Below are 26,811 nucleotides of genomic sequence, written 5' to 3'. Positions count from 1 at the left end.
TTTACCCCATGAATATGTACAATTATAACTTGTCAATTTTAAAAAAGAATAATCATGATTCATGGGAGGTCAAAATATCAACCTTAACAGGATTTTAGAAAAAGTTGATCCCAACTTTCATGGATGACTTTGAAGAGCTCAAGACTTCAGTAGAGGAAGTAACTGCAGATGTGATAGAAATCGCAAAAGAACAAGAATTAGAAGTGAAGCCTAAAGATGTGACTGAATTGATGTTATCTCATGATAAAACTGAAATGAATGAAGAGTTGTTTGTTATGGATGAACAAAGAAAGTAGTTTCTTGAGGACAATCTACTCCTGGTGACAATGCTGTGAACACTGGTGAAATGACAACAAAGCATTTATAATAGCACATAAACTTCATTGATAAATCTGTGGCAGGGTTAGAGAGGACTGATTCCAAATTTGAGAGAAGTTCTACTGTGAGTAAAATACCAAATAACAAACAGCCTTGCATGCTATGGAGAAATCTTTCATGAAAAGAAGAGTCAATAAATGTGGCAAACTTTATTGTTGTCTTATTTTAAGTAATTGTCACAGCCACTCCAATCTTCAGCAACCACCACCCTCATCAGTCACCAGCCTTTAACATGGAGGCAAGACCTGCTGTCAGTAAAAAGATTACAACCCACTAAAGGCTCACATGATTGTTAGCTTTTTTTAGCAATACAGTATTTTGTAATTAAGGTATATACACTGTTTTTTAGACATAATGCTACTGATCACTTAACAGACTACAGTATAAACACAATGTTTATATGCACTGGAAAACAAAAAATTGTGTGACTTGCTTTATTGTAATATTTGCTTTGTCGCAGTGGTCTGGAAATGAACCTGCAATATTTCCAAGGTATGCCTGTAGAGTATACATCCCCCACCTGAAGTATCTTAAATTTCATATTTAATTTAGTAGTAGCTCAAGATTATCACTGTCACAAGTGAGTTAAATTCACATTTATGAAAAAATGTGCAGCGTTAATGTGTATATTCATGTAAGTGATATATTTCATAAACTTTAGTTTGACTCAAAACAAGGCAAAAAACTTATTATCACAACTTGGAACATCAGTAAATCAATATCATTATTTTTAGAACTAAGAAAAAAGTAAACTTTGAGAACTAATTTTAAGTATATAATCTAAAATACATAAAAAGTAAAAATAAGTCATGAAATCTGTATATACTATGATCTTAACTAATTTATTTCTTTATATTTCTGTACTCAACAAACATTTACAATAAAAAGAACATTTTGAAAGTAACTATATTAGAATATTATCTGTTATTGTCTCTGAGAAATGAGACTATAAATACTTATTTAATTATTCTAGCCTTTCAGCAATTATGGAATTATGTTACAATTACAAAAATCAGAAGAAAGGGAAGGTAGGAAGAAGAAAAGAAAGAAGGTATGAATATAGAAAGGGAAGAACTTAAGTTAAAAAAAAAGAGAAAAAGGCAATAAAATGATGCATTGTTTTATGACTTGCCTGAGTAGAAAAGGAGATTTGAGAAAGAAAAACAATAAACTACCAAAAAACAAAACAAAACAAAACAAAAAAACAACAACCTACACAAGTGGTTGAAATACAATGATTGCTTGTTGAGTGTAAAAACTAACCTTTTGTGAATATTTTCACCACTTTACAAGACCTTGGACTTTGAGTATGAATTGTTGATCTGTTACAGTTATGAGCTGCAGTTTGTCTTTTTCTCACTCTTGCCAGTTCATTCCTTTCATATCAATGGAAGTGAGATTTAGTGATACAAAATGCATTTTTGTCAGCAAGTCATGCTTAGGATCCACACACAGTCAGGCATGTAGATAACACACGCTGCTCTTAATATCCCAACAATTCAACCTCCGTTTCTGACCTTTCCCACTTATGGCATATTGAAATATAAAAGTCCCAGTGTATGCAAACTTAAAAATGAGGAAATTTAAACATTTGTCCCGGGAAGGATGTAATTTGGTTTAACAACTATGCTCACTAACTCTGAGTGTAAAATCTTAGCAGAGGGACTGGGTGGGGTTTACATGATACTATTAAATTCAATAAAGAGAAGAAAGGGTCTATTCATTCATTCACCCATTCAAACTAATTTTTTCATTGTACTTTTTATTGTTTGTTATCCCTAAAAGGATGAAATTCAATATGTAAAATATGTTTTTTTAAGAGATGAATCAGCTCTAATGCCAAATTCGATAAACTCAGCTGCTAAATTCACATTTCATTATCATAAGAGGGGGGAAAATAAATGATGCCCCAAATGTTAACTATTTTTCTCAGAAGCTCCAATCTGGAGATTAAGGGTAAGTTATTGGAGTGCTTAGAAAACAAATTGATGCTTGGAAAATAAAACTCACATAATGATTTTTGCAGCCAGTGTATTTATTCTGAATCCGACAGCCATTAATACACTTTAAACTCCAGGGAATGGAAGGAACCAATGTGAGTTACTTTATTATCTCATTTATAGGGGATATATGACTTTAGAAAGAACTGTGATTACAGAAAATTTGGCTTCACCCCTTCATTGTCTGATACTTAATGTATTTATTCTGGAGATCCTATCTTCTCTAGCATAGAAATACCACAAAGATCTCATGCAATTACATGAAATGCTCTCTTTCAATGCCTTTGAAATTTCCAAAGAAGAAAATCATCCTTCAAACAGTTGTTAGTAAAACCTTCTGACAATAAGAAGCCCTAATAAGAGATGATGGGTCTATGTAAGTGATTAACAAGTTTAATATTTATGTTGCCATATGGCTAATTCATGATTTAAGCAAGGTAGGGCTGCATTGATTTTAGCCTTCTAGTTTGTGTTAAGATCACAGCTTGCTAGATACAAACCTCTCTGAGTTAGATATTCATTTCAAGAAATGCAACATATTGATGGATCTCTTCTATTTGTCTCTTTGAACATTTGTCTTGTTATTCCCATCACAGAGAGGGTATACTAGAGCAACATGGAGCAATTAACAGAGCAAGGGATCTGGATTCAGGTGACCTGGGTTCTAGGTCTGTATCTATCTTATAAAAAGTGACTCAAAGCAAGTTCTAAGCATCTCTGGACCACAGTGTTCTCCTGGGCAACATGAGGACTGACCACTGTATTATAATATCAACCGACTCTGCAGTCTTAAAAATCCATCTCCTATGAATAAAGATGTGAAACTGAAGTAAAGGGACCATATTATTTGACAAAATACAACTCATTCTGAAAAAAAAAATCAAAGTGCTAGAGATGAATTACATTACTACAAAAGTGCCGAGACCAGCTCAGTCAGGGAGACCCTAACCCAGTGGCACTAGAGGAATTAAAGACACACACAGAGAAATATAGAGGTGTGCAGTGGCAGGGAAATCAGGGGTTTCACAGTCTTCAGAGCCGAGAACCTCGAACAGAGATTTACCCACGTATTTATTGACAGCAAGCCAGTGATTAGCATTGTTTCTATAGATTAAGTATTCCTTATGGGAAATGAAGGGATGGGCTGAAGTATAGGGATGGGTTGGGCTAATTATCTGCAGCAGGAGCATGTCCTTAAGGCACTGATCGCTCATGCTATTGTTTGTGGTTTAAGAATGCCTTTAAGCTGTTTTCTGCCCTGAATGAGCCAGGTGTCTCTTGCCCTCATTCCGGTAAACCCACAACCTTCCAATGTGGGCGTCATGGCCATCACGAACACGTCACAGTGCTGCAGAGATTTTGTTTATGGCCAGTTTTGGGGCCAGTTTATGACCAGATTTTGGGGGGCCTGACCCCAACACAAAAGAGTCATTGTTTTGCTTTGTGCTTCAAATGTAGGCACTAATATAGCCAAAGAGGTTGACCAAAACTAGATTTGTAGGGTATACATTTAAATTAATTATCAGGACATTAAAAACTGCTCTAAATAAGTAATCAAATTGCATTGGTTGGTTGGTTTTGTACCGTTGGTTGGTCCTAGTTCAAAAATGCTTACATGTTTAGAGAAAATGCTAAACAATAACAGATCATACTATAAAAAATGTGTGTGCATTCTTAAAAACAGTCTTACAGGACATTTTATTAACTGTGTTTTACAAAACCCAAAATAATTTTCTAACTATGTCTCACAACGCATTTAGAAGGAAATTTGTAATGCATAGGAGAAAGTAAGAAAAAGGACCAGAATTTTCAATTAAAATTGACCTTTAAATTTCATAATGGACAAAAATCGAATCAGTGCCTACAATGCTAATATAGATAAAAATAGTGATGATTGTATCCTGGCTAACATGGTGAAACCCTGTCTCTACTAAAAATACAAAAAATTAGCCAGGAGTGGTGGCAGGCGCCTGTAGTCCCAGCTACTCAGGAGGCTGAGTCAGGAGAATGACGTGAACCTGGGAGGCAGAGCTTGCAGTGAGCTGAGATTGTGCCACTGCACTCCAGTCTGGGTGACAGAGTGAGACTCTGTCTACATAATAATAATAATAATAATAATAATGATTGTAATAATAGGAATGATATTTAGCATATGTGAGTGCTACGATATCAGGAAAGCACTGTGATAAGAACTTGCATTGCATTATATCACTGAATTTCCCTAATAATCCTATAAAGTAGATAATATTATGTGACTTTACAGAGCAGGAAACTTGCTGACGTTCAATGTGAAAGTTGAACACTGACTACCCATAGGTACTAAGAAAGGAGCAATAGACATCGGGGCCTGCTGGAGGGTAGAGGGTGGCAGGAAGGTGAGGATCAACAAACTACCTATCAGGTACTATGTTCATTACTTGAATGATGAAATAACCTCTACACCAAACCCCCATGTCAGGCAACTTATCCATGGAACACACCTGAACATATACCCCTTGAACCTAAAATCAAAGGTGGAAGGGGGAAAAAAAGAAAGTAAAATGGCAGAATGAACAGGAATAAATATATTTGTTTTTCTCAAAGTGGTTTCTTCAAATTATAGCTAGATAGTGTTGCTTTAGTCATATTTAATCTGGCTCTGCCCATACAGCAATTACAAAACTGAGAAAATAGTTTTCCCTTGGGAACTTCCTATGCTCCTTGCTAGATATTGTCTTTATTTGTCTAGTGTTTATTTTTTTTAACTTTATTTCATTGAAGTGTAACACATAAAGTACACCAATATCACTTGTACAGTTTAACTTTTACAAAGTGTGCACACTTAGACAACCTCCACCAAGAATAATATGTATAACATTTCCAGCAGCCCAGCACTCGGCCTCATAGCCTCCCATGGTCATTGCCCACCCAATGAAATAAAAGTGCCATTGTGGCTTTTACCACTGTGGATTAATTTCTTGGTTTTATAGCTACATATATATATATATGTGTGTGTGTGTATATATATGCATATATATACACATATGTAAGTTTATATATACACACATACATATGTATATTTTTTTTAACTTTTATTTTAAGCTCAGGGATACATGTACAGGTTGTGCAGATTTATTACATAGGTAAACGTGTGTCGTGGTGGTTTGCTGCACAGATCATTCCATCACATAGGTGTTAAGCCCAGCATCCATTAGCTATTCTTTCTGATGCTCTCCCTTCCCTTATCCTTACAAGCCTCTGTGTGTGTTGCTCCCCCGTCCACGTGTTGTCGTCATTCAGCTCCCACTTGTAAGTGTGAACATCTGGTGTTTGTTTTTCTGTTCCTGCATTAGTTTGATGAGGATAACGGTTTACAGCTCCATCCACCTTCCTGCAAAGGACATGACCCTGTTCCTTTGTATGGCTGCACAGTATTCCATGGTGCGTATGTACCACATTTTCCTTATCCTCTCTATGTCTATCACTGTTGGGCATTTAGATTGATTCAGCATCTTTGCTAATGTTATTCATGATGAATAACATTATATATATATACATATATAAAACATTATATATATAATGATGCAATGAACATGCACATGCATGTATCTTTATAATAGAGTGATTTACATTCCTTTGGGAATATACCCAGTAATGGGATTGTTGTGTCAAATGGTATTTCTGCCTCTAGGTCTTTGAGGAATTGCCACATTATTCAAAAGAATACATACATGCAGCCAACAAATGCATGAAAAGTAGCTCAACATCACTGATCATTAGAGAAATGCAAATCCAAACCACAATGAGATACCATCTCACTCGAGTAATATATCTTAATAGCAGCCATTTGTACTCGTTCATCAGTGACTTCTTTCACTCAAACTCAAAATCATGTGTGTGGTTTATCTCTGTTCTTATGAATAGGAGTAATTTGTTGTTTTTAATTGATGTACAGTACTTCATTGTATATACAACAATTTATGTATCCAATTCACTTGTGAGGAGCATTGGAAAATTTGACAAAATTGGGGCCAATATAAATGATGCTGCTGTTGACATTCTTCTTTGTATCTTTCAATGCATATATATGGATATACCAGTTGACTGAAACACAGACACATTACAATTTAGAATTTATCCTGTGCGAGTGTGTGTGTGTGTGTGTGTGTGTGTGTACAAAATATTAGGTGACATGTTATTTTAATAGATACTGGAAACAAGTTTTCAGAAGTATTTGTAACATTTAATTTACCCTTAATTATTAAGACCTGTAATTGTTCAACATGCTAGTCAACACACTTAATATTGTCTATTGTCTATTTATTTATTTTTTCTTTGTTTGTTTAATTTAAGCAATTATTTATTTTTTATTTTTTAGTTTAACATGTTTTATTACATTTAAGCCTCACATGAAACTTGGTAGATACAAATGTCAAGTCAGTTTACAGATGAGAAAAAAATGAGTCTCAGAGAAGCTTTCCTGTTGCATATCAGGAGATGGCAGGTCTTGGATGGACATGGCAGATGATACCTTCTTGATCATTACTGTGGGGGAGTTTGGTGTCCAAGCCTGGGGTCAGTGGAGATCACCACGATGAGGACAGCTCTGTAACCCAAACAGAGCAGAGTGCCAGAAAGACCATGAAAGACTCACACTTGACAGCATCACTTCTGGCCTCCGGGGTCCTGTGGTCAGCTAGAGAGGTGTGATGATGATACTACCCTCAGGAGACTGAGCTGGCAATTTTGATGAGCGTATACTGGTATGTCTTTGATATCATTGCCTTTTAATTGGCATTTCTCTAATGAAGTACCATTTTGTAAAACTTTATGGTATGATTTAGCTGTGTTCCCACCCAAATCTTATTTTGAATTGCATTTCCCATAATCCCCATGTATCGTGGGACCTGATGGGAGGTAATTTAATAAGGGGGATGGTTACCCTCATGCTGCCCTAGTGATAGTGAGTGAATTCTCATGAGATCTGATGATTTTATAAGTGGCTTTTCCCCCTTTTGCTCAGCACTTCTCCTTGTTGCCATCATGTGAAGGCCATGTTTGCTTCCCCTTCTGTCATGATTGTAAGTTTCCTGAGACCTCTCCAGCCATATGGACCTGTGAGTCAATTAAACCTCTTTCTTTTATAAATTACCTAGTCTCATGTATGTCTTTATTAACAGCATGAGAAAGGACCAATACAATTCACATATGTGTGTTGACCTTCTAGATATGTTCTTTTTTGAACTGCCTGTGCTATTTTTTGTGTTTGTTTTTTTCTATAAAGTGTTTTTTGTCTTTTTCTTATTGCTTTAAAGATATTCTTTATAAATATTAGATGTAAGTCTTTTGTCAGATGTGTGCATAGCAAACATTTTCTTTCTCTACTTTGCATTTTATTTCTCTGAATAGTTTATTTTGATGGAAAGGAATTCTTAATTCCTTTCTTTAACTACATCCAGCTTATCAAACCTTTCTTTTGTGAATTCTCCACCATTTAAGAAATATTTGTCTACCCCATGTCATAAGGATATTCTCCTATATTATCTTCCACATGCTTTATGGTTTCTCTATTAAATTTTAAGTGGCAGTGGAAGTCAGCCTATTTATAATATGCCTAATCACCTGCATAAAAGACCATTTTGTTCTATTTTGTTTCACAAATCCCCTTAAAACTCTGTTGAAAACTGTAAACGCTCCTCCTATGCTATAGAAAAAACATGGGGGAAGGTTTTACTAGTTACCTTCACTGTTGAAAAATTCATCTACTGGACTTTATCCCCTGCCTCTATGTTGTATGCCTAAAAATGTAGGAAGACTGGAATCCAGGAATGTGTCATCATAGCAACCTAAGAAATAACAGAGTGATTGGATTATTCAAAGGGCACGGAAAATGACTTTTAAAAAAGAAAGGTGGTGGTCTTAGAACAAATAAAATAAATTTCTGAAAACCCTTCCACAGGATCAGCAATAAGTTCCTGCAGTAAATAAAAGCTTCAGTCAAAGAGAAATCATTTTTTCATGATTTTGGCAAAAATATGCAGACACTTTCTTTAGGTTACTGCAGTATAAGATACCTTAGATACTGGCCTATATTAATCCAAGCAACAGTAGAGTTTCTCCAGGAGGCCTAAAGGAAACAGATTTAGGGGTTCCACAACTGTCAGAATCAAGAGGCAGTACACAGTTTCAGCCTTCCCACTTGCTAGAGAGATAAGCAAATATATATCTGAGTTCTCTTAGGAAATATCCCAATATTTATACATAGTAAGAAGAGTTAATTATGGATACATAATGTTTTCTAATCAATTAAACACAAAGTAACTTAGATATAATAAGGCTTTTCTGGAATTTTAGACATGCTCACCATTGTTAAGAAATGTGTATAATTTACTAAATACTATTGGATAAAATCTATTATTTAAGGGAAATATTTAATGGGTTTAAAAATTGAAATGCTGCAAAAATCATTTTTAAAATAATTAAAGGTAAGAAAAAAGGCTGTGTTGAAAATGTATAACATAAATTGAGCAAGATTTTAGCAACTTCAATAGAACAACTGCTAATTATTTTAAAAAACAAGAGATAGCTGTAGTGTTTGAAGGATGATTTAATGAAACACAACAGGTGATTTAAATAAATTATGAATGTACATTAAAACTTTTGACTGGCACAATCATCATTGCTTTAATTATTCCTAATATATTTAGAGTTTAGAGAACTGGTTACTCAAACAAATCTGTGTTTGTGTGTGGAAAAAAAGAAAAATAGGATGCAAAATGCAGGAGAACTTCAACTCACTAAACATTTCAAAACAAAGATATAGGAACTTGACGTACTTGAGGCAGCAAATGTTTACCTTGCCATACCATATCAGGCATGCAATAGCAGACATAGCATTCATGTATTCATTCCTAATTAATACTAATAGATGATTTCAGCAGTCAAAATCAATGAAAATCAGATAATTTAGAGAATGTATGGAGTGTACCAACAAAAAGATATTCCTGACAACACAGAAGGAAATACTCTTGAGCAACTAAACTTCTACAGACTTCTCCAGAAAAATAGTATTAATGTAATTATGCAAGAAAATTTTGGAGATTTGGGGACATAAGTTAATAGGAATGAGATCTGTAATGATATGGAAAATATGAACTCATGAGTTAGTCAATTAACTCATGAGCAGAATGGTATAGCTCAAAGAATCTGAGTTCGAGAGACAAATAGGTCTGTTTGGATAATAGCTTACTCAGTGTTTAATCTCTCAGGTACAGTTTTCTCACATATAAAATCACTGTAAAAAAATGCCTACATTGCAAAGCTGTTTTGTGAGCTGTAAATATATAAAGTGCCTGAAGATGCAGTCAATGCATGAACACTGTCATTAGGACTAATAATGTCCTTCTCTTTTCATAAATATCTTTTGTGTCCATGAAATGGGGAGAAATCCTTGAAATTCCTATCAAACTTGAGAACTCTGGGAAGAAGTAAAATATGACCTTAGGCTATTAAATCTTATAAAATAAAAATCTAACAACTTCCAATTCAGTCTTCTGCCTGCTACCTACCTGCCATGTAGCCTAGAGGTGCTAAAAAAGCTTTTTATCGAAATGCTGGTGTTCTGACCACTAGCAGCAACCTTATTTTCATTGCTTAGTTGACTGGAAAGGGTCGCCATCCATACGTATTGCAATTTTGATATTGCAGAGTCACATTGCAATTGTTCTACGAATTTCCTCTGGTGGTCACAATTGTTCATCTTTATCAGTCATACCCAGAGCTCAACAGGGCCATTGTGAAACTGCAGGTGAATTCCATTCCCGGCCTTCTACATCAGTCCCCAGTGACCCTCAGTCTCAAACCACCACGTAGGATGTTCTGTTTGAGGCACTTATACGCTCATGGGCCTCATGAATTATCACCGACAAGAAATACATTTATTTCCATGTGAATTCCATCATTAACAGTGCTATAAATAATGGTAAGCCAGAGGAAAAATTTTTAATTGGAAGCACATGGGCAAGGATTTTAAGTTTCCTTCTATTTCATCAGGGTGATTTTATTTCCATGGGCATTCATTATCGTACCTGACAACTGATGGCTTTATAGGTGATTTTATTGGAGGTTTTAGAGAAGACTTAAACAGGCAGAGATTAGCAAAGTAACAAGTGACGTTGTCAAGCAGGGAGGTGGTCATCACTGCGTAGGCAGAGAAAGGGGAGGAAAGGTGAAGAGTCTACCACTCATCATTTTTTTTTCACACGGAAGAAATGTGAAGGTTGATAAGATGGAAAAATGGCATTAGACAGAGTTAATGAGAATAGCTAATAGAAAAAGTGGTTCTACAATTGAAACATACCTCGAAATTTCACACAACAACGGGGTAACCAGGTCACATTGCCAAGAGCACTGAGCTATGTGAAACTAAAGCAGAAAAGCAAAAAGTCCCACCGCCAAATTTACTTTCAGGCCTCTGCTGAATGGCCATCTTTCAGCCCAGAGCCAGGAATTGATTCTCTGGCATCTCTTTTCTCAATATTTTGAATTTGGATTTATCAATTTGTGAGCACTTGAACCATAAGCAAATATATGCCTAAGAGGTTCTTGTTTTGTACAAGTATGGAGTGAATCACTCATCATTTATATTTTATTTTAACAAGGTAAATGAGACAAGACAATGATCCTATACATGCTCACATTTATATAACTAATTTATCTTTCATGTGCAGATTTTTAGACTAATAGTTGCCCTGAGATGCATCCCATTTGTAAATCACATGTAAAATTATTTGGGAGTAGGCTTGTGGTATGTACCAATCAATGGAGTAGTTTCAAAAATCCAAAATTTAGAAATGATAGAAATAAAAGCAAGTATTTACTGATTATGGGTTTTCATACCTATTATTCATAGTATTATGTTTTCATGCATATACTTAGACTTAATATTCAGCACAACAATATGCAGTAGTTACTCATATTTTGACAATAAGGAAACAGGCTAAAATGGCATAAACGTTATCCATTTCTCCAGCCAAAGAAATATAAACTGGTATGAGAGATACTTGATCCCCAAATTATCTGATCATAAAACCCATAATCTTTTCAACTACTTCAAACTTGGTAAGTGACTGATACCATGATAGACATTCAGGGAATTGTTGGAGCAAAATAAAACTTGTTTTATCAAAATAATCAAAATGTATATATTTTAATAGGGTATATTATATCCTGTTTTATTAAGCTATTTCTCAGTTATCAGAAAATCTTCCTATAATTAGACAGGCAGTAATCAAAATCGGAATAGCAAATAAAAACAATTTGAAAGACCTAATAATAGCTTTAATGATGCATTATGTAGGTGCTTCATATTTTATTTTTAAAAAGAGTAGAAAATGCTATCCAGAAACCACAAACCATGTGAAATCTGCCTTTTGCTTCAAAACAAATATTTCTGTAAAAACAAAAAATTAGTGATGCTTTGAGATTTATTTTCAGAGTTTTAAAGCTACCAATTTTATTTTTTTGAAGAACAGAGCCTAAGACTTCATAGTTATGCAAAAGATAAATCATCTAACCATGTAATTAACTCAAAATTACAATGGCAATAAAGGTACAGTTAAATTCATATTGATATATGAAATTGTATAGAATGTTAATACACTTAATTGACATTTAATAAGATAGCTGCAGCAAGTTAATTGGATATCAATTTATGTAGTTCATAAATGTCATTTTTTAAATAATTAAGCTCATATCCTGAAGTTAGTGTTCATATAGTTTACCATGAATTATTAACATATATTTATTTATATATATAATGTGTTTCAGTCTTCCACATGTCTTTTAATAAAAAAAAAAACATTTATTTCTTATTTATTTATGCTTGTCAGTTAATGTGCAGAAACATAATACATTAATTTTCATCATTACAACTGAAATCAAACTTACATGGCCACTTACTATTGTTCCTTAAAGCCTGCAGAATACACCCAGTTAAAACTAAAAATCTTTTCTTCTTATCAAGTTCTTGAAAAAGACCTCAAATTTACTCTTTTCTCTAAAGCTTACTTAACTCTCCTTCACCTATAAGAAATTTCTTCTTGCTGTCTCCTCCTTTTGAGTCTTGGAAACTGTGTCCTACCAATAACTACTCTTTAATTTTATGGCCTTGGAGTTGCTGGGTAAAGATGAAAAACAATAAGGCTGATGCACAAATGGTTCCTTCTTCATTTCATAATCAAGTAGAGAAAAATAAACATAAAGTTTAAAATATTACAATAGGTATAATTTCATCAGCAATATTATGTCGCAGACTTGGAAAAGTTAAGGCCATACCTATTGGTCCAGCTAGATAAGCTAGACAAGATATCAAAAAGAATTGCCCTAACTACGTCAGAACACAAAGTTATCTGAATCTAGCTGCCCATATTAAGAGCAAGATGAAAACCAAAATGAGCTAGCAACTCTTCAAATGTAGCGTGAGCAAAACATAACCAAAGGAATAGAAACTACTTCAATAAAAGAGTTCTCTAAAATTGTACCATCTGATAAGGATTAGGTGATAGTTTGAATTCAATGAAATAAGTGTATAATGAACATTAATTATTAAAAGTGCGTGAGATTTTGTTTTTAAAGCAGCACCAAGGGAAAACATTGAGTACAAAGTAATCATGCATTGGAAACAACAAATAACAAAATAGACATGGCCAAATATTAGTTAATTTAATCAAAAACATATTGCACAGAAAAAAATGATATAGTTGCTGTGAAGGGTTAGAAAAAAGAGACTAAAGCAATTCAGGAAAAGATGACAAATACAAAGACCATAGGAAACCAATGTAACCTACAGTTTACTTGTGTCCTGAAATTGACAAGTCAATGTATTTGTTATGAATATATTGTATCTATTATATACACAATGGACAAATATATGTATTGTGTGTGTGTGTGTGTATGTGTGTAAAATATATATCTATCTCAATATATTTTCTATGGACTGAATGTTTGTGTCCCTTCAAAATTTGTATGTTCAAGTCATAGAACTCACAATCGTGTTTGGAGATAGAGTTTTGAGAGATAATAAAGTGGAGATTAAATCATGAGGGTGTGGCCGCCAACGTAAAATTGCTCCTCTTATAAAATGTGATATTGGAAATCTTGCATTCCTTTACTTCCTCTACCATGTAAGGACACAGTGAGTGAGAAGGTAGCCTTCTGCAAGCCAGGTGGACAGCCCTTTCCAGAATCTCAACATGCTGAACCTTCATCTTGGACTTTCCAGCCTCTAGAACTGTGAGGAATACGAGTTTCTGTTGTTTTGTTGGCCTGGTCTCTGGTATGTTGTTATGACAGCCTGAGCTAACTAATACAAGATTTAACACAAAAAATTCAGAAATAAAATATGGAAAAATTGTTAGGAAATTAGTCATTAGATCTATATGGTGAAAACACACATTGTATGTATGACAACAAGAATGATTTGGAGTATTCAACATCAAAACATCCTGTTGTTAAGCTATTGAACTTCAGAAACAATAGTAAGAAAGGCAGTATGTAGGCATCGAGGAAGAAAAAACAGATAATGTATTTTTAAAGGAGCATAATATGTTCTAGGTCATTACCTCAATACTGTTATAAAATTTGGTTAACTTACTGCATTAACTTACTGCATTAACAATAATACCATCACAAATAAAGGTATTGTTCAGGCCTCCAGGTGGAAAAGCAAGTCGCCAACAAGAGTTGAAAAATAGACTGACCTCATATTTCTCTTCTATAGTATCTATAGTAAGAACATAAGGAGTCAATGGCTACATACATAGGTGGGGACCAAACAAATGGGTTACCCACAAATACATGCTGTCAAGCACCCTTTATAACATATAGGCAATAGCTAGACATTTAAGATAATAAAAATGAGACTATTGTATCATTGAGGTCATATGGTCTTTAAAAAATGAAGAAAAAAGAAAGTTACTTGAGGATGCAATCAAGTCAAACAATAATGAATTGAAATAAATAAGCAGGTAATTGAAAGATGATGTATACAAGTGGTACAAGTATCAAATTTATTTAAATATCAAACTAAGATTAAATAACTGAAAAAGTGATTAAATAATAAATATAAATATTAAAATCCCTGACCAGGTGAAAAGTATCAGCATTAAAATTGGTAGATAAAAGGAAGGAGGCAGAAGGCGTGAAAAAGAGAAGATGATGCAATCTTTCATGAAAGAATATGTATCAATGCTGTGAAACTCAAATTCTTTAGTTTAAAAAACTCATTATTTAACAGTTTTTTAAAAGTTATAATGACCTTTCAGCTAGTATTTTTTTGTGTGATAAAACATAATTTGTAGTTTAGCTATTTCTTCCTATGTCATATAGCTTTTTTTTCCATTTGATTAAATCAAATTATGAATAATTCAATAAAGTGAATGCTGTTTTAACAATAACAGGTATAGTTTGACTCAATTCTTACAATTGTTTTTCTATCTATGCATCTATCTTGCAATTCATCTTTTTTACATTTGGACATCAATAATTATCTAGAATTATGATCACTAAATTTTAATTCTCATTGTGTTAGAGAAGTATAGAATTATACTTCCTTCCTTCCTTGTACCTTTTTGTATTCTTCAGAACCTAATAATCAAAGTGTATTGATTGTATACATTATTCTAAAATAAATACATAAATCCAGAAATTACTTTATCTTCCACTACCACTAACTTTAGTGACATGTTGATATATATCCTTTTACTATACATTCAGGGAGTATGAAATAGAATATTCTGAATATATTATCTGTCGAGGACACAAAGCCTCACCTACATTTTCCAAACTCTGTATCATAATTTGAATTTACTTGCACATTCTCTGTTGGAATCTTCCATTTTCAATACATCTCATATGCTACCTCTTTTTAAGAAAGCCTTCTCTCATTTCTTTTTGAAATTAGTTTTTTCACCTTTAGGGTTCTCAAAACATATTTTTTACTCAACTTCTATTAAAATATAAGTGTTTTAATATATTCTGTAAAATATAAATTCCTTAAGAGAAGGGACCAAATCTTAATTGTTGCATTATCTGTAAAGCTCATTCAGTAATTTTTCATAGTTCAATAAACATTTTCTTAGCTATGATATAATAAGCTTTGTTAACATTGCTAGTCAGGTATATATTGGTTTTGTGTTTCTGTGTATTTACAACAAACACAAATGTAAGGAGTAATCAAGTATATTTTTAAAATTTTTATAATTGCCTATTCTAATTACACAAGTTTTGATGCATGCCTTTCTACAATGTGTGCTTGTATTTCCATTACAGCTAATGGTCTGGGAATTCCACTTAAGCACTATTTTGCTGTACTGCTTGCAATTCCTTTATGTGTTTGGATGTAAATTTTAATTTTTTAAAAAGCAATTTGCCATTTGGATTTTTCATTAATTCATACTGGACTCCTCTCTCATGAGTCTTGTGGCTAGAAAAAATAAAGAGTGAGTATACCACACTGTAGCACTGTTGCTTAACTGGTGCTAATATGAACATCTAGGGATTTAAAGGCCACCATTCATTCCAGATATGTCTCTGCATTATACCCACGATTTGACTAATGCAACTAAAATACATCTTTTTTTTTTTTTGAGACAGTTTCACTCTTGTTGCCCAAGCTGGAGTGCAATGGCATGATCTCAGCTCACTGCAACCTCCACCTCCCAGGTCCAAATAATTCTCCTACCTCAGCCTCCTGAGTAGCTGGGATAACAAGCACGTGCCACCACACACAGCTGATTTTGTATTTTTAACAGAGATGTGGGTTCTCCATGTTGGTCGGGCTGGTCTTAAACTCCCGACCTCAGGTTATCCACCCACCTCGGCCTCCCAAAGTACTGGGATTACAGGCGTGAGCCACCGCACCCAGTCCAAAATAAATCTTTTTAATGGTATAATTTGTGACTCCCATGACAGAGGAAGAGGATTTCCTGTACTTACAAAAAGAGTTGGTTGAAAGTAAGTTAGATTTTGTTGAATAAACCAAAAAGAAACTACCCCAGATACAATACAACTTTTGGGAAATCGGCTTATTTCCCAAAACACTGGCACATGATGCGCTGATTTATTTTAGGACTGAATTTTCCTGTGTGAATAATATTGAACAAAATGGAATTTGCCATAGCTACATGTTAATATATTGCCAGTTTACAAACAAGTGAATTTTCTGTAAGGAGAAATAGAACTTTTTTGGTTTTGGTGTAAATCTGACTGGAACATATATTTTAATTTTTGTCAAATTGACTTGATTTTCAATATTTTGAAATAAGAATACTGGGTATATGAAACCATTTTTGTTTTTGTTTTTCCTAAGAAATCAGAATATCTTGAGATATTGGCTCCATTTTCCTATATGTCAAAAACTGCAGAGTTGAGTAGTGAGAGTCTCCTTTGGAAGAGATATAAAATCTCCAGTTTGCCAAACACTCACCATTCCCTCTTTCTGTGACCAAAATTCATTATCATTTGAGATACTTTAAAAAAAATTAATAGACTTTATGTTTTAGAACAATTTTAGATTTATAGAAAAATTGAGCAGATAGGACAAAGTTCCCATATTTCCTTTTCTATGCACACAATTTTCCCTATTATTAACAGCTTGCACTGGTGTTGTACCTTTGTTACAATTCATAAATCAATCCTGATGTGTTATTATCAACTAAAGTCTGTAGTTTAAGTTTCATTCTTCACATTGTACAATTGCATGGGTTTCAACAAATGCATGATGTCATGCATTCACCGTTACAGTAACACACAGAATTGTTTCACTATCCCTAGAATCTCTCTTGCTTCACCAATTCATCCTTCTCCCTTTCCCTGAAACCCATAGCAACCATTGATATTTTCACTCTCTACATTGTCTTTTCCATAATCTCATATAATTAGAATCATACAGTATATAGCCTTATCACATTAGTTTCTTTCACATAGGAATTCATATTTAAGATTTCTCCATTATGTTCCTAATTTGGTAGCTTTGTGTGTGTGTGTGTGCACACATGTGTTTTTAATTATTAAATAATATTTTATCTGATGAATGCAGTACAATTTGTTCTGCTTGGTTTAACAAAGTCTTTAGTCTGATCATGTACAAACATCTTAGTTGCTTCTACTTTTTGACAATTATCACCAAAGCTGCTATGAACATTTGCGTACAAGTTTTTTTGTGGACTTAAATTTTGAAATTAGTTGGGTAACTGTCAAAGAGCACAACTGATGATTGCATGGTAAGGCTTTGTCAATTTTTTAAGAATTGATGAATTGTCTTCCAAAACGGTGGTAGCATTTTAAAGTTTAAAACAACATGTATATTTTTGTCTCACAGATCCTGTAGATCAAGAGTCTGGAATGTATTAGCTGGGGTTTTGCTCAAGGCCTCACAGTGCTGGAATCAATATGACATCCTGGCTAGGGTCCTATCTGAGGCTCAGGGTTTTCATAAGGTTTATTCAGATTGTAGACAGAACTTAATTCCTTGCAGTTGTGGGATACAGATTCAATTTTTTATTCTTTTCTATTGGTCAGAGGTCACTTTCAGCTCTTAGATGCTGCCCAGAGTTCCCTGCCATAAAACTGCCCCCATAGATCCTCTCACAACTTACCTGTTTGTTTTTCTCAAAGCCAACAGGAGGATTGCTCTCATGATTTGAACCTGTCTGATTTCAGAAAGGGACCAGTTCTTTTGAAGGGCTCATCTGATTAGGTCCGGCCCACCTAGGATAATCTCAGTTTTGATTAACTCAAGATGAACTGAATTAAGACTATAATTATATCTGCAAAGTCCCTTCACCATTAACATAAAACATGATCTAATTATGCATGTGACATTTATCATATCTTTAGTCCTGCCCACAGTGAAAGGGAGGGGATTATACAGAGATTGTGCACCAAGATGTGGAGATTTTGTTGGTTATCTCAGAATTCTGCCTACTTTTAAAGAACAATGAGTAGAAATGGAACTGCATAGCATGCACACACATACTTTCATATTTAAACCAAGTGTTTATATATTTGAACTGCTTTACTGGTTAATTTCACTTGAAGTACCCTGCAGACATTTCACTGGAGCCAGTTGTTGACCTCTTATTTCTATCAGATTAGTCTAACCTCTTTGTGTATTTTCCGCTTAGAGGAGGAAAACAATATTGTTTTCACTGAAAATATCAGTTGCTTTTTTTTTCTTCTTCTTCTTAGAACCCCTTGTCATTTATTGCATAAACAGAAACACAAATTGCTTACTCTGATCTGACCCTTGCACTTCTCTTTCCATTTAAAGAAGAGCTTTACATTGGTGATCGACAGAATAATTTCTCTCTGTATATGTCCCTTTAGTAGTATGTGTTAGGACTTTGTTGAACCAAACAGATTTTTCACACAATTTTGGATCTCCCTTCCTTGTTAGAAATACAGAAACAATGAAAAATGTGCCTTTTCCCAAGGAAAAACTCTTCACTCCATTATGGGGCTTTCTTTCCTTCTGACCTGGGTGTCCTATCATCTGGCTTAATATTTTCCTCATGTGTCCCTGTCTTGCATATTGAAACACAACATTTTAATTGTATGCGGCTGAATTAATGAGACTTTATTGAAAGTTTAACATGGTAATTTGAGTACCGAATGCTACAAAAACATATTTATTTTCCAAGCAACGCTTCTTTATCTTTTTCCCAAAGGGGAAGATTTATTTCTCTCAGTATGCTTTACCCTGCTCCAGATTGTAATATTTTTCATTTTGGGGACCCTCCACCTGTGTCTCTTTCTGGGGTTTCCAGGAAACTTAAGGAAGGAGTCAGCCTTTTAATCAGCCAGAGTGGGGAGGATGTAATTCCCCACAGGTCCTCTGACTGTTGCATGGCTGAGAGGTAAGGTGAACTCATTCATTAGGGAAGCTTCCCCATGCCTTCCTGTTGTTTATAATCAGTTTGTTTAAGAGTAACATTTTCAGTGATTTGCAGTGATTACCAATTTTGAAGTGATTACCAATCCCCGGAGAAAAACTAAAGACGTTTTGATTTTTATTTTACTTTTTTTTTCCCTTCAGTGTCTCTGCTATGCTAATATTTTACAACAAGGTGAAACCTAAGAGGAGAATCCGTCCATAAATGGCATGGTGATATTTAGGATTTGGAATACCGTGGCATGTGCCCAAACTGGCAAGAAAGGAAGAAAAAAAGATGGGAGTTAAAGGAGAAAGCCAAGACCGATTGAATTCAGATCATTATTAAAATGTTTCAATACAAGAAAGGAAACGGTCCAACCAATGGCAAAGAAAGCCGTACATGGTAAGAAACACGAACCTGAACATGAGGAACATGTGTGACAAACACTCTTGAGGATACTAGTCCAACGTTTTAAAACATTTTAATATTTTAAAATTAAAATCAGAAAACTTATTTTTTCTATTTCTTTAAACACTTATTAGACTAGATTGATTTATTTTCCAAACAAAAATAATTTGGAACTTGGCTAATTTAATATTCCTTTCAACATTTCTAAATCTAAATCAGATTCCTCACGACTGTTTTGGCAAAGCAAACTCCTTGGTATTTGGTGGACATTCAACCTCTTCAAATAATACTTATTTATAAAGCAAATGGGCTAGTTGTTTGAGAAATGAATAGTAAGTATGAAATACAATGACTGAATAGAATGCATTTTCAAACTCGGGAAGATCAGAACTAAACATACAAATATTAAACAATATAAAATTCAGAAAATAATGTGGAAGGATCATATACTGTTTATTATCTTTCTCAGTTCACTAAAACATGATTCATCAAGAACAAAGTAAGAAGTGAGAACAGTTCCTCAGAAACATGATTATCAATTCATGTATCTTAACATCTGATTGTAAAAGTTGAGTCATTCTTTTGGAGAACATTGAAGATAGTCTTCATCTTCTGCTACTCAACGTGTGGTTCACGAACCAGTTACATTGGCATCAGATGGCAGTTTGTTGGAAATGCTGAATCTCAGATCCCGTTCCATAACCACTAAGTCAGAATTGCATTTCAGCAAATTCCCAGATAACTTGTGTACACCTTAAACACACTGGATAATCCAAACTACATAACACTATCTTGATTTTACCTAAACTAAATCGCTTACCATATATACCTGTGTATATTTTACTTTTTCTCAGTGATATATTGCAAACTTACCACATGATAAACCTGTGTTAGGAACTTAATAGATAACTGCTGACTAGTTACTGGAATGGATTGCTAGGATAATCTGTTCCCTTCATCCATTGACTGGTATTGACTCTATATGTGTTTTATGATATATTTTTACACAGCCACGTAATTCCTCTGTATTGTGAAAAGAAATATTTAGAAAATTAGTGGAGAATACATGCAGTTATCATTTATTCCTCATTATTGCAACTTTTTGAGTCTGATTTAGAAATACTTGACTTCTTTCTAGTCTCGGGCATGCAGTACAATAATTATTTTCAAGTATTACATTTGTGTCACAACCCAGGGACCAAAGCTAGGGCAAATTTAGTATCAAGTACAAATGTTTAAGAATGACTACAAATACCAGAGATAATCTTTTGCAGTTTTCTCAAATGAATCATTGGATTTAATTTCCATTATAATAAATCATTCAAGTTGAATAGTGTTACACTTCTTAAAATAAAGCAAGCCTCTGACCTTTTGACTATCAAATGATTTTATATTTAGTAACTTTAATTAAGGAAATTAAATTCATTTAAGCAAAATTTTGAAGGAAAATTGTTCAACTTAATGACATTCAAATCTTACTAATATCCAGCCTGGGGATCGCTGAGATTCAATATCCGAAAGATACATTAGCCTATCTCCTGCCAGTTCAATGTCATTACATATAACATATAATTTAAGTATTTTTCACATCCTCTCCTTTTATAATATCTTGACTAAAAAGGTTTCTGGCAAGTACAACCTTTTTCATGACTGACCTTCTAAGGCTAGTTATGTATAACCAGCATACAAATCAAACTGAACATTGATTACGATATTAATATTCTCACATAGTCATATGAATTCACAATTCTCCTCCTTCCTAGGTTAGGAGCAATTCACACATTCATCACACTTATTTTAGGCTTCACATTTATTTAGACTTCCTACGTATTTGTTGTAAAAACTGACATCTTAGCTATTTTCTCATGGAACCATAGAATTTCTGAATGAAAGAAGTCTAAAGAAAATCTAGGCAAACACCTTTATTTTATATCAGGAAATTGTGATCTAGAGATAAAACTCAATGGCATGTGCCCAACACGTTGTCCGTAGTCAAGCTGAGATTGAAAGAAAACAATAACCTATAGATAAATATAATGCCTTTCCTTTTACATATATGATGCTTTTATTATAAATAATTTGATTGTTGGATTTCTTCTAATTAGGTACTTTTTAGTTGTTCCCATCATTATTTTGTTATACATTCTGAATAAAAATGACAGTCAAGAAGATTCTGTGTGACCATTTCAGCCAAGGAAACTGGAGATAAAGACTAAAGACTCAGACTGGGAGGATTCCAGAATGGCAGAGAGAGAAACATGAAAATCTCTTCCCAAAACTTATACCTGATGTAAATGACGAGTTGATGGGTGCAGCACACCAACATGGCACAGGTATACATATGTAACAAACCTGCACGTTATGCACATGTACCCTACAACTTAAAGTATAATGATAATAAATAAATTTAAAAAACAAACAAACAAAAAAAATAAGCATAATATTAAGGAATACTTCGTAAAATAACAGCACACAAGATGAAAATAAATGAAAAAGAAGAATAAAAAGAAAAATACCACTCTTACCGGGCGCGGTGGCTCAAGCCTGTAATCCCAGCACTTTGGGAGGCCGAGACGGGCGGATCACAAGGTCAGGAGTTCGAGACCATCCTGGCTAACACGGTGAAACCCCGTCTCTATTAAGAAATACAAAAAACTAGCCGGGCGAGGTGGCGGGTGCCTGTAGTCCCAGCTACTCGGGAGGCTGTGGCCGGAGAATGGCGTGAACCCGGGAGGCGGAGCTTGCAGTGAGCTGAGATCCAGCCACTGCACTCCAGCCTGGGCGACAGAGCAAGACTCCGTCTCAAAAAAAAAAAACAAAAAAAACCAAAAACAAAACAAAACAAAACAAAACAAAAAAAAACACACAAAACCTCATGAAGTTATCAAAACCAGGTCGGTAAATTGAGGCAAACAACAAACTGAAAGTCCTTTATTCAAGACACATCACTGAACTCCAGGTAAGAATAATGGGAGGGAGTCTGCAGTTCATCAGTGGGGGCTTCCTACTCTTAATCTACCCTCCCCACCAATCTTCACATTGCAAAAAACAACAGATTTGCTGCCGGAAGGGGCAGACTAAATGAAAGTGGAACAGAAAAAAAATCCATACTCCTGGGCATTGGAAACTGTAGGAATATCAATGAAGGATGAATGGAAAAGGCCAATGTTGCAGTTAGCACTTCCTTGTTTTCTGGGACCACAGGATTTTCAAGGCTCATCTTGCACTTGTCTTTCCTCAACAGAAAGTCAGCCATTTCTCCAAGGAGCTCTGGGTTCTTCTATGGGAGGGTAAGTCTTTAGAAAACAAAATCTGGAAGTTAGGTGTGCTCTCTGGTTGTTTGGGTGACAATGCCAGTCTAGTACCCTTGTCCTAGTCAGTTATTCAATATTTTGCCTGGAGGCTTTTGTGAAATTAAATAGTTTTATAAGTCTTAGGTTTGATTATTGTTGCTTAATTTTGCACAAATACTCACATTCCCTTTTAATATATTCACTTAGGCCTTTTGGGGAGTTGTCTTGGATTATAGATTTAAATATTTGTTTTTTAGGGCCTCTGATTATTTGTGTTGTTATTATTTTATTAGCCTTCCATTTTTACCACTTTATCTCTGACTTTTTCACCTCTTTTTTAACCTCTGTTTATTTTTATGGTGTTAATTTTCCTTAAAGGCTTACTCAATTTTCATTCAAATCCATTTACCTTGGACTTTTTCTAAATTATTCTTCATGTTGAAGATGATTATGTTCCTGTCTTCCAACCAACCTTCTTTCAATCAACATTTTAAAAAAATATTTATTTCTTTTTAAAAAAAAATTTGAATTTGTAATTGATGGTTTCTAATTTTCCCAAATACTATTCTGGATATGCTCAAATCAGTTTAAATATACTAAATTTAGTTTGGATGGGTGAATGTTATCAGCTAAGGCATGTTTGTTCCATGTTTTCTGAAATCTTCTTGTAAGTTTTAATGACATTATTAATTTTTATCTATTCATTTTGTGGATTTGGAATGTTTACATGATTCTTAATTCAATAATTGTTTTTTTCTTTAGTGTCCTAATATATAAAATTTGCTTCTTTTTTTTTTTTCACCATCCAACTGCCAAGTGATACTTATTCATACCATTTAACAGTTTTCTCCCCTAGTGGTTATACTTTTCAAAGATGGGCTTCTCAAATAGCACGTGTTTTTAAGTGCTCTGATCTACCAGGACACTTTTTCAGTATTTGCATACAAACGGTGGAGGTACTTTTTATGGAGCAGTAACGCGCCATATTTGAGAAAAACTACTATATCCTCTTTTCCATCTTTCATGGAGTTTTTCTTGGACTAACCTTGTTCATGTCAAAGACTTGTGGCAAAAGTGTGAGATACTGCTTCTTGGTATTTCGTGTTTTACTTCTTTTTTTTAATATGCAGATAATTTAAAATTTGAACTATTTCTTTATCTTCAGGCATGCTGAAAGAATGTTGTTTTGGTACTTTTATGTATCCTTGATATTCTGTTTTAAATTTTAAATAGTATTTGGGAGCATGGGTTTAAACTGCTGCCATTATTTTTGGTTCCCTGGGAGATATCTTGTTTATGATATACATTACTAGAAATAAGGGTGAATATTATTACTAGTATTATTATTACTGCTTCCTTCAATAGTGTATTATTTTCAGATATATAATTATATACCAAATGTATATGTAATTATATACATTAATTTAAATATATTTAAAATTATATTATATCTTATAAAATAAATATAATATTTAAGTAATAAAAAAGTATTTAAGTAATAAGAAAATAATATAATTTTCTTATTTGATTTCTAAATTTTTAGAATAACTACTCATGAATTAGTGATACATGACATTTGTTTAAATCTTTCTTGAACTTAGCTACTATGTATGTTATGTTATTATTTGTCTATCTTAACAAACTGTTACTAGTCCTAAAAATAATTATTCCACCTTTAAATCTGGCCTTTCTTATTGGAATTATGATAAGTTTACAGACTAAACTTACAAACTAAAACTTCTGTAGTTTTAGTTTCTTTTAGTTTCTTTCTTTTAGTTTAGACTAAAATTTTTCACTTTCAATTTCTTGTATTAATACTTTTGTTTAAAAATATATATGCTTCATGTTTTTCCTTTCTATATTAATATTTAGAAACGGAAAATTTCTAATATATCTTATGCTTTATTTATGTGAAGTTAAATAATTGGTTTGATTTTAATATCTCTCTTTCATAGTACAGCAATTTATAAACCCTTTGAGGTTAGTTATTTTTAGAAGATAATATATGCCATACTGTCTACAAACCATCCTGGGAAATAATTCGTAGTACCTAATTTGATAAAACCCTAATTTCTGAAAGCACTGTGGTTAGTTCTGTCTTGGGTATATAAAGATAAATAAAACCTTTTTCTACCTTCAAGGCTACAGAATAGTCACATAAACAATGCTTTAGGTGGATAAGAGAGAAAAAAATTACATGAAAATTAAGAGATTTTTAAAAAGTTCTCTGTAAACTCCAATAACTAATTTTGACAAGGTAGATAACTTGAAGCTTCAAGATAGTGGACCAAGAAAACACGGGGCATTAGCAGACTAGAGAGTGAGCAAACGCCAAACAGGAGTGAAACACACGGATTTAAAAATATATAATTAATTCAGACCAAAAAAAAAAAATGGCCTGAATGACTCAAATATCAGGTAGCTGTTGTCCAGTTGTGGAGGATATTAGAGGTCATGCAAGGAAGTTTAAATTTTGCTTAAAAAAACTTTATTGAGTTATGATGGATGTACGAAACTCTACATATTTAATGTACAAACCTTCATGAATTTGTAGATAAGTGTATACCCACGGAACCATCACAACAATCTACACTATAAACCTATTCATCGCCTCCAAAAGTTTCTTCTGCCCTCCTTATTACATTTTTGTGATAGGACATGTAACATAAGATTGACCCTCAGTGAACTTTTAAGTATACAGTACAACATTGTTAAGTACAGACATTATGCTGTACCGCATATCTCTAGGACTTATTCATCTTGCATATCTGAAAGTTTGTACTCTTTGACTAATACCTATTCATTCCCTGCCAACTCCTGGGAAACACCATTCGACTCTCTGTTTCTTTGAGTTCAACTAGCTTAGATTCCTCAAACAAATGGGGTCACGGAGAATGTGTCCTTCTCTGTGTAGCTTATTTCACTTAGCATAACCTCCTCCAGGTTCATCATGTTGCCACAGATGGAAGGATTTCCTTCTTTTTTATAAGACTGAATAGTAGTCTATTGTATGTATATCCAACATTTTCTTTACCCATTCATCTGTAGATGGACATTTAGGTTGTTTCCACATCTTGGCTATTGTGAATACTGCTGCAATTAATTCAGGAGTGCAGATATCTATCTAGTTGAGACCCTGATTTTAATTCCTTTGGATATATACCCAGAATTGGGATTGCTGGATCATATGGTAGTCTTATTTTTAATTTTTTGAGAAACTTCCGTACTGTTTTCTACAATGGCTGTATTAGTATGAGTTCCTGCTAACAGGATGCAATGGCTCCCGTTCTTTACATGCTCATCAACACTATTATCTTTTGTTGTATCTTTTTTTGATAACAGCAATTCTAACAGATGGGCAGTGATCTTGTTGTTTTGATTTGCAATTCTCAAACGATCGGTGATGTTGGGCACCTTTTTAGATACTTGTAATAAATTTTACTTATTTGACAGTTGAGAATTTCCAATAAAGGTTAATATTGTTCTTACATTTTATGAAGATCAGTTTGTTGCCAGTGTAGAGAGAAATTCAGAAGAAAAAGAGGCAAGGGAGTCAGGAAGTATTACCATAATGCAGACAACAGTAAATGAGCACTGCATTATAAGCATTGGTTATATTATTCCTCCTGAAATACATTGCTCTTAAACATTTAATGTAAGTTGAAGGTCACATTATAATTCAAATATTTTTAAAAATTATAAAATACACTTACTTCAGAAATGTAATTTTACATATTAATTGACAACCATAATGTTTGTGTATTTTCACAATTTACTGTACTAATTATAAGCTACCTTCTCAAATCTTAATCATAAATG

Source organism: Mandrillus leucophaeus, unplaced genomic scaffold, assembly GCF_000951045.1.
Source record: "Mandrillus leucophaeus isolate KB7577 unplaced genomic scaffold, Mleu.le_1.0 Scaffold90, whole genome shotgun sequence".
NCBI lineage: Eukaryota > Metazoa > Chordata > Mammalia > Primates > Cercopithecidae > Mandrillus > Mandrillus leucophaeus.
This window is presented reverse-complemented; position numbering follows the sequence as displayed.